Source organism: Paralichthys olivaceus, chromosome 2 (assembly GCF_024713975.1).
Source record: "Paralichthys olivaceus isolate ysfri-2021 chromosome 2, ASM2471397v2, whole genome shotgun sequence".
Taxonomy (NCBI): domain Eukaryota; kingdom Metazoa; phylum Chordata; class Actinopteri; order Pleuronectiformes; family Paralichthyidae; genus Paralichthys; species Paralichthys olivaceus.
Genome location: NC_091094.1, coordinates 12,105,962 through 12,116,094, shown reverse-complemented (window position 1 = coordinate 12,116,094; position 10,133 = coordinate 12,105,962). Strand labels below are relative to the sequence as shown.

Sequence of the window (10,133 nt, the reverse complement as noted above, 5' to 3'; positions counted from 1 at the left end):
TCTCTGTGCATCAGGTGCCAAACACAACACTGAGAGGGTCAACAAGTGTCACAACATGCATGCACCTACAACAAGGACACGTGCACAGCTCTGCCTCCGTGCATTAACCTAAAGAGCTGACTCACTTAACATTTTAAAAACTATATAAAGGTCCACACAAGACAGAAAATACATAACTGCCCATCAATCAATCAATCGTTAAATCAATCAAACTTTATTTATATAGTACTTTTAAAATAGTCAAAATGGAATTCAAAGAACTTTACAGGTGATGAGCAAAACATAAGATTATTACATAAGAAATTAATTCAAACGAGAGATTTCTGTAAATCAGCATTAATTAGCTGAAACATTATATTAAAATGATGAAAAAGAAAACCCCTGCTGTGTAATGTCAAAGAGTTTTTGGATTTTGGTTGGACACACTTTTGCTTACTGCTTGTTTGTGTTTGGTTGTTCTCAGTTTCCTGTTTTATTTAGAAATGTTGCTCCTTGTGTCTCTGTAGCTTTACTTCCTGCCTTTGTCCTGTTTCCCGCCCTTGTGATCGTCTGCACCTGTTCTTCATGAGTCTCACCTGTGTTCCATCATCCTGTCTCCCTGTCGTTATCAATCTGCTCTTCAGTTTGTCGTCTTTCATGTTTTCAGTGTCTTCTTGTTCCTAATGTGTTTTTTTTTTTAATTTAGCCTTTTTTGCAGTCGTTTCTGGTTTCCAGTTTGTGGAAGTTTTTGGGACTATGTTTTTTTGGAACCTTGTTTTCTGTAAGTACCTTTGCTGTAATTAAAATTCACTTTTCGTTTCGTTACCTGAACCTTGCTTCTGCATTTTAGGTCCACCTGCACATGCTGAAACTTTGCTGTGAACATTTTCTCACTGTCTAAAGTAGTTCCAACAAAAGCCGTTCACATTGTGGTCGGTGGTTTGTGCTGAGTAACCGGACCATTGTCTGCAGACATGCTGCTGTTTAGTGTTTTTTGTGTAGTATTTTAACCACAGATGAAATTCCATTCATTGTAACGGGTTTACTGCAGAAATCTTACATGTAGATTTCCTTAAAGCTCTATAAGTAAGATTTAAGTTAATGAGATAAAACTTGTACTGAAAGCAAGAAAACAATGGATTTATGGAATTTGAATGACTTGACCTTTTTATTACATTTGCTTGCACAAGACTTGTGCTGCCACATTCTCCTTGTGTCACAGCTTTAACTGGAGGTTTATGAGAAATATCTCAACAAGAAAAGATAATTGGATAAATCAGGAGGGCATTTCTCCCTGCTGCATTGGATAAGCCTCAGGCCTGTAAAATGACTTTTCGTCATGGGATCCATTTTGCTGATGCAATAGCTTTAGACACACATAATGAGCACACAGGAATTAAGAGCAATTAGCCACAACTGTGTATCTCTAATCCTGTTCAACAGGCTGTCAATAAGAGCCTCCCAAGGATGCTGAGGCCTGAGCCTGCAAGAATTCACATGGCCTGTGAGTGAACTTTAAGCATGTCCAACATGTCCTGTGTCGAAAACAAAACAGGTAGGAGTGTCTCTGATCGGCACTGGGAAGTTGTACGGGTGAATAAAATGTCTTGTTTACGTGCTTCACACTAATTTATCACAATTGATTTGAAAATGATGAATTATAAAAGGTTGAATGAACTGAATGAAAAAAAGGAATGTATTTATATCCATGTTGCTTTAACTACACATTTCAACCAAACCTCTTTTCAGTACAATAAAACAGTAAGTCCACGGTACAACATGTGCCTCCATTTCAGAAATCAGATCTGAGAGTAACTTAGAGCAGTTTAATGGAACCATCGGAGTCTCCATCTTCTCTCGTGGTCCTGCGTTGGATGTGGGTCTCATCTGGACCCCATCAAGCCTCTGGCTGGTGGAGGGAGGGGGAGGCGTGAAACAGCCTCACACAGAGCACACGAGGCTGCTGCAGAGGAAATTAAGGAAACAAAGGTGTGACACCTGGGTGAGCCGGCCTCACCTCAGGTCTCACTTCATTTTCCATTTAAGTTTGTCCAGATGAGCACAGACTGATCTCAGCGGCACAAAGATGTGCTGTCTTTAAACTGAAATGTGGTGGAAATCAATATTTTAAAAATGTGGGCTGTGAATTGGTACTGGCTTTTATTCAGTGCTGGTTTTCTTTGTATTTAATGAAATGAGACTCCAAAGGACTGGTTTCAGACCAGCAGCTATCATTTGGCATCAATACAGATCCATGTTGACAAATTCCACAGCTTCTTTGAATTAGTCTCAGGTCACATAATACTTCCCGAGTGTCGGAGTCAAAGTGGGGTCTTCAGGGAAAGGTAAACCAGTGCAAGATGCAGAGGAGGAATCATGATTGCTAAATATATTTAATCCAAAGATGAGAGCGATTTTCTTCTTTCATGTAGTGATATCATCCATACCATACTGCAAATGGCTTTTGGATCCCGTGTCGGCTAATTCAAAAATTGCACCATGAAACCATGATCAGAGACTGTTGGTACGTTACCTTACACAGACGTCCTGTATATACCCCTCACTCAGCAGAGGGTGTGTCATTGCCACAGCTACATTGTGTTTAGTATTCATTCAGTTAATTTCCTGGTTGCAATTTATCAAATTAAAGTAACTTTAATATATCTTCTTGCAGACGGGAGAGAGTTTTACTTGAAAGACCAAGCGTCTTAACTTCCTGTAATGTTTAGCAATCCTCTCTCTGCCCAGCGGGACTCTCATCTGCCACTTGTCTGTGTCCAGCCTGTTCCTGTTAAGCTCGTTGACAGTATATTTGACACAAGTCCTGCTCCAACTTCCTCTCAGCCATAACAGACCTGAGGGCAGAGCGCGAGGCAGCGGCACATTTTGAAGGTTAACTCCGCTAATGAAGCCAGGCTGGCCGGCAGGAACCCCTGGGCTTTTGTGGCACAGTCATCCACATGCCACTCTGCAGGAGAGCTAGACTGAGAGGGTCCTCACGGTTGTTACTGACGTCCCTACTGGCACCACCGTGGACAGCCCCCAGAGCAAAACCACTTTTAATGAGAACTGTGCCCCCTCAATTATTACTGCTCTGAGACTGATGCTGATTTGGATACAGGGCTGGTGTCTGCTGATACACTTTTATACAAAGTGACAATAAACTGCCAAGAAGTTGCACATATTACATGAATTAAAATCTTCTCATTATCTACGCAGCACTATGCCGATGGAGGGGTGGGTGAAGTGTTTAAGTCTACAAAACACTTTTGGAGTTTGAACCAAATCCAATACAACTGAAGTAACTGGTGATCAATTTTTTAGATCCATTCCGCTCCTGTGGTGTCATCCAAGTGTCCTTAAGCCTCGTCCTAGTTACTGCTGCTGTAACTGCATTGGATGACACCACAGAAGCGGAATGCTGGCATTTTGTATTTTTTTACGTTTTAAAGATTTAGTCACCATTTACTTCAATTGTATAGGATTTGGCTGAAACTCTAGAACGGTTTTGTGGACTCCCTTTCACTTCCCCCACCTCCCCATCGGCAGAGTGCTGATTTGATAATGAGTGAATTTTCATTTTTAGGAGAACTATCCCTTTAACTAATAGTTAACTATGAGTTTGGAGCCAGAGTGATTGTATTGTGGAGCGATGCTATCAAGGTCCTGCCAAAACACTCGACCATTCACCAGTCAGTCTGAGCTGTCAATCATGATGTTTCACCCCATTCTTATACCATCAAATAATAATTACAACCAAACTTAACAGAAGTATTTAGGTGAGCTTTATAAAAGAATAAATCAACATCATCATAAACGTGAAAAAGATCACAGCTGATGTGAGAAACACATGTCCGAGGTATCTCCGAGGTGACTGTTTTATAGCACTTTGGCGTGCACTGCAAAAAAAGTGACACAGTGTGAGGGATGCGTGAAGTCAGGGGGTCAGAGCAGGAGTGGGTTTACCCCCTAACAGGCCTCATTGAGCTTTGGCTAATGTAGTGTGAATGGAGGTTTATAGTGATGAGGTGCTACAGGACAAGAGCTAAAACTGATTCAGCAGTGGGATAAACAGATAATTGATAACAGAGTGATTATAAGAAGTGAATGTAGGAGTTATAACAATGCTATCAAGTTAACATGATTATATACATACTCTCATTTAATTCAGCATGATATAATGCTTTGAATTCTCTCTACCCTTTTTTTTGGCATTGCAGTTATGTCATTACCGCTAGGTTGCGGTCAGATGACCGGGTGACTGTAATGATTCTCTGTCATTTACAGATGCTACGTGGACAGATGTTAATGAGGTGTCTGTCCACAGTCTGAGATACGCTGGAACTTTCCCTCGGCCGGGATAACGCGCTACCCCTTCTTCCTTTCCTGTTATGATTTCCTGCGATGCAAACACCCATTTTGTTCTGGTGCGTGTGTGTCGATGGAGAGCGAGGAGCTGCCCTGTGCCTGCCCTGTTCACATCTGGAAGTACGCTCGCTGACGGCGGCTCATACATGTACAGCTGTCGACTAAAAAACACTTCCCATACGGGAAATGTTCTGGACTTCTCTTTGCACAGTAAAGCAGGAATGTGCATGTGTGTGTATATATTCTCCAATGCGTATTTAGACATGTGCTTGCACGTGTTTGTTAACCTGTGTATACTCTTAGTGTGAGACGGAGTGTGTTGACACAAAGGAGAGAGCGACGTGCTGAGCTGCACGATGGCAGTCGTATGAGTATTGTGACCAGTTTACTTGCAGCAATGAAGGTTTAGGATGCGATGAGGTTGAATCTTGTGCCAGTTTATTCAACATTTCAAGCACAATCATCTCTGTGATCCATTTTCACACATTTGGATTAGAGTCTGTTTTTGGTCAAACCCATCGTAATTTATGCCCCAAAAGCAAACTTCTGTCACATTGCTTTTAGACCCATGACAAAAGATGAAAAAGACTTTCTGAGGACTTAACCTTAGTTCATGTCTTCAATATAGGAGGAGGGGGTTGGTACGGGGCTTGAAATGGAAACTAATCCGGTGTGAAATGGGCCTCGAGGCCAATCCATTGGACCTGTCCAAAAGGAAAACATATCACACGCAGAGAAAGATCTGATGTCATCTGAATCTGGGGGAGAGAAACCTGACATGTTGTTCACTCAAGTGGCTGCTGACAGCACTTAAATTTATTGTCCCCTCATTATTTTTGTTCCATGATGAGGTATCAACAATCTCAATAATGGAGTCAGAACAACAGCCGCAGCACTCATAAATAATGCAACTGGATACAGCCTGAATGGAGACTCCACGGGCTACAAACCCAAAGTGAGCTCCCAGAGAGACCCCACAGAATGAGTTTGGGGAGGTTAAAAGGCCTGTCAACAACACAAACAACACCCTGAGTGCAGAAAAAAGGGGCCCTCTGCTGTTTTTACTCTCTTTTTCCCCCTCTTGTTCTGTTTCTTTGCAGCTTTCACAGAAATATTTGGTCGTTGTCCATTTCCCCGCTCGCTGAAACATAAAGAGCTCTCCCCTGTTTGTGAATTCTCTGTCTACACCCAGTCCTAATCCTCAACTGAAGTGACTCTCCATTGAGCGTAAGGCATCTTGGAGGTCACAGGCAGGATTGTTCGAGTTGACACTGACACAGCAGCCAGGGGCCTCTGCAGCGCAGAGCAGTGTGATTCAAATCCAAAGCTGCAAACACACAAATGGAATTGAACCATTCAGAAAGTTACGTCACATCGGGCGAGGTCATTTCCCTCTGATCTGTTTCATTAACAAATTTCATTCACGCTGATACTCTGAGTTTCTCAACATAAATTAAATTAACTGTTTGAGCTCAGTAAAAAATATTTTCACATTGTGTCTGTACTACCACAGCTGCTTTCAGACATATACTGAAATCATCCAAAGGGGTAAAAATGCAAATGTTTGAGTCAGGTGCTATTTTCTGGAAACGTTTCCTCCCAATATTCTTGATATTTCCCCAGAGTTCATGTCTCTACGTTTAGGACTTCCATGCATATAAAGACAATCAGATTACACATCTGGATTTAGTCCAGCCTGAAGCCATGTATTGCTCCTCTTTGCACTCTATCCCTCATCCACCGTCCCTCTCTCAGGGCTCACAATGCTCAGTCAGCGATGCACATGGCATTAGCTCGATCTGCACAGAAGTGTGTGATATCGATCTGTAAACGTCCCCGGTATGATAAATTCATGGCTGGCTGTGGACCTCTTTCAGAAGCTGCCAGATCATCAGGTTTATGATGTTAGAGGAGAAGAAAACTCACATCCTGCTCGATAAAGTTGAATAATTGATGCTTGCAGCCCTCATTACTACATCCAGGGCTGGGGCAACTGTCAAGTGTGAATTGTTTACTGCTGTAATGGCAGTCAAGCTTTTTAATGGCTTTGGTTAATTCAGCTGCTTGTTTGCATTAGTGATGCATTTACTGTACATTTGCAGAGTCACAAAGAAAATCTTCATCTTTCACGATAATAATGAATTAAACTCATCAAATCAATACATAAATCTGCAGTTGTACTGTGCTAGGATTAAGTTTTTTCTAGGTCAACAATCATATTGATAACTTGAGTCTACCAATAAATAATGTGGTATGAACACATTAAGATAATACATTCATAACAAACATTAACACTAATATGTTACAGTGCACTGACCACTTGAATAAGTGGTCTTAACCCCTCGATGCAATCTAACCAAAGGAAACACATAAAGACATAACGGGGCGTTGCACTCTCACCACCATCTTATTTAAGGTTTCAACTCCCATAATTTAACTTTTAGTGTTATACATCCTGATGTGCATGTGAGAGACTTATGCACCAGATGTCAAGAAGCTATACTGATCATCCTTGGGACGATGGGTCAAGCTCAAAAGACAAATCCTACACTTCCCTTAATGCGATCTAATCCCCCTGATGATGATTATCAACGTTATCTATTTTCTCAGAGCCAAAAAATACATTATACAACAGTTTTTTCAGTTGTGCTCTACCTGGCAAATAAACTGAACCTAATGAGCACAATTGGTGGAGTGCCCTTTAAATGTCCACTTCAAATATGAAAGCTAATCTCTTTAGGTTTAGATGTGGAGTGGTTTGGCGGGGCTGATGGACAGGTGTCACACATCGGAACACATTAAAGTTGACTCGATGACAAAGGTTTCCTGTTGACAGGAGCTAAAGGGAACTCCCTGGGCCCGCAGTGTCCCTTTAGTTGTGGCACACTGTCCCGTGAGAGCCTCATTAGCAGGGCAGTGATGACTGAGACTGAGTGAGAGCTGGGAGGGCGAGGTTCAACGGGGGCCCCACGTGGAGGGTGACCGTGCCAGCGAGTGGGTCTGGGCAAGAGTATTAGGGGCAGAGGACTTGAAAGAGCAGGGGACACGGAGGGTGCAGAGAATCTCTCCAGCGGCCCTTTTAGTCCAGATCAGGTGTCAACACCGCATGCCAGAGTTTATATAGCATCGGGCAACAAGTTGTGAGGAAATCTGATCCTCTTAGAGGTTGGCTTTCCTCACACTCCGGCAGCCCTGTGGCTATCCACCAAGCCACAGTTTGCCCACTACGTAGGGTGTGCATTACCTCCTCAACGGGGCCTAACTCTCCCTCACCTCTCCCCCCTCCCAGCGTAAAGCCTGTCCAGCAGCTCTCAGGTTTCACAGACACCGCTGGTAAAACCCTCTGACGACAGCCCCGTCGGCGGCGTGTGAGAGAGTAAGAGGATCGTCTGACTCGGGCCGCTCCCTGGACCCGGTGTGTGTGGAATGCTCCACAGAAAGCGAGGAGGACATCACAACTTCTAAGAGGAGGACACCGCTACTTCAGATGCTCCTCTTGTATCTGCATGTAACACAATCTCTCCTCGTGTACTAATGGCAGAGTGGGAGGCTCCTCAGCTTGGATTGAACCTCCTCCCTCCAACTCTGACTGCCTCTTATCTTGTCTGGTCTCGGGTCAGATCAGACCTGCTTTATCTCTCCTGATGAACAACTACGATAAAACAGATCTGCATTTGTGCTTGGATGAAAATACCAGGCAGACATAAAAGAAAACACTTGACTTTGGATCGTAATGACAATTACTCATCTTTTCCCTGAACAATAACTTATGAGGGAAAGCCACAGCACCAGTGAAGTGTCACATCTCCATGGAACACTTGGCATAAACAAACAGAAGCACCAACTGTCTTTCAAAAGCTGCTATCAGACAAACACTAAACTCCAGATAGTCTGAGAGGGGCTGTATTTGAAAACACAAATGGTCAAAGGTATCGAGACTTTCTTCTGAGTTTTCTCCTGCAAGCCCCTCAATGACTTAGTGATAAGGGTGTTAGTGTGCAGTAACAAAAACATGTGATCTTCGTGGTGGAATCAAGACGTGATGTCCTGTCCCCTGCACGTTGCAACACATGTCACAAGATTTCTGTGTTGTCGTGAACGAATCTGACCATATGTGAAAGGCAAACTCTGTAGAAACCCCAGACCGACAGGCTTGGGATAAATGCAGGAGAAAACTTTGCTCATATCAGGGCCCATCAATCATCTACAGAATAGAAGAGGTAGCATTTAAAAATCTCAAAAGCCATTCATGCAAATCGTGGCTAAATCCGTTATATTGGTGGTTTGAGTCTAAGGATTTCTCCGTGAAGCTCATCTGTGACCCAAAGAGGGAAAAAACAAGACACACTCTCTGAGCCAGGTTATGATATGAAGCGAATATTCCCATACTGTTTCACTGAATATGAGGTCATCCTGGATCATGACGAGCTGTTTTGCTTTTGCTGCTACAAGCGAGGCATGTGCTGATAGTGGGAGATGGATGTGCTCTGTTTTAAGTGTGAGAATTAGTCTTCTCCCCTTTGAGAAATGACTCTTACTCTCCTCAGGGAAAGCTGAAATATGCAGGATATGGGTATTCCTTGAACTCAACTTGATGATTAGTGGTGTCAGACATATTTTTAAAGTTCCATCCAGTTTTATTGGAGTGTATATGTTATCAGTCGTACCAGGCACTCGAGGCGAAACATCCTCTTTCTGACTAGAGGACGTGGGAGATTTATTATGAAGCACTATTAATAGTTTTATCTAATGATGAATCCATTCACTGATGCCGTATATAGTGCTGAAGAGCCTTCTCGGCTCCGGTAAACATTCTTCTCATGTGTGACAGCGTCTCTGACAGGAAGCCTGGTAAACACTCTTTAAAGTCATCCAAAATAAATTATCCTCTTTTGGAGACGCAGTTGTAAATATTGCTTTAAAACGGTTTACACACAGAGGTGAGAGTTATTGGTTTATGCAACGTGAAGCTCATGATGTGGGCCTCTGAATACAGCAGATAATAGAACCTCACAGTCGCTCCGTAGGGGATGTATATACCAACCAAAATACTCTCCTCCTCTTTCTTAATGTTTCTTACTTTAATTTGTGACTGAGGGACTCGAGATGTTATGATTCAAATACCTGTCTGCAAATTACCGCAGGTTTCTGACCCCTCTGACTTAGGAAACCAATAAAGTGATTGTGATTACCTCGGCAAAGGACATTGTGTTGTCTGTTTGTTTGTTAGCAGTATGACACAATAGCTACAGGGCGATTTAAATAAAACACAGTGGAAGGGTCAAAATGAGCCATTAAATTATGAGGATCCAGATCAGAGGGCGAGGGATTTTTCTTTTTACTTTCTTTAACATTGTGGTATAAAATGTTTTTTAACATTTCAACTGTTTTCCCAGGAATTGCGTGTGGGGAAATTTGGTACAGCTTGATAGAATTTTACTGTTGGTTCTTGGCAGAGGTATGCACTCTACTTTGTGCCATTCTAGTTTTTCTGTATTTGTCCTATCCTTTCTGAAAATCTATTTGTTTTTGGTTTCTTTTTTTATTTTGCAGTATGTTTCCACGATTGCTTCGTGGTTTTTTTATTTGATTTATTTGGTAAATGTGTTTTTCTGAATGGAAACGTTTTGGGATATTGCAATGCATTTGCCAGTTTCAGCCACTATAAATGTTCCGTTGTGAAAACTGAACTTAACAAACATGAGTAGAGTGTGTTTCTTCTCATCTAATCAACAACAAGAAAGCAAAAAAGTGTATTTTTTTAAAATGTCTTTAAATTGCTAAGG

At 42.2% G+C, this 10,133-nt stretch overlaps 1 long non-coding RNA gene across 1 annotated transcript; it reads left to right on the top strand.

Moving 5' to 3' along the window:
• The first annotated feature begins 576 nt into the window (after positions 1–576).
• On the top strand, positions 577–9,661 carry LOC109638535 (uncharacterized). Its single transcript, XR_011244794.1, has 3 exons — positions 577–760; positions 1,423–1,534; positions 7,637–9,661. It is a non-coding gene; the product is annotated as an uncharacterized lncRNA (long non-coding RNA).
• The last annotated feature ends 472 nt before the right edge of the window (positions 9,662–10,133 follow it).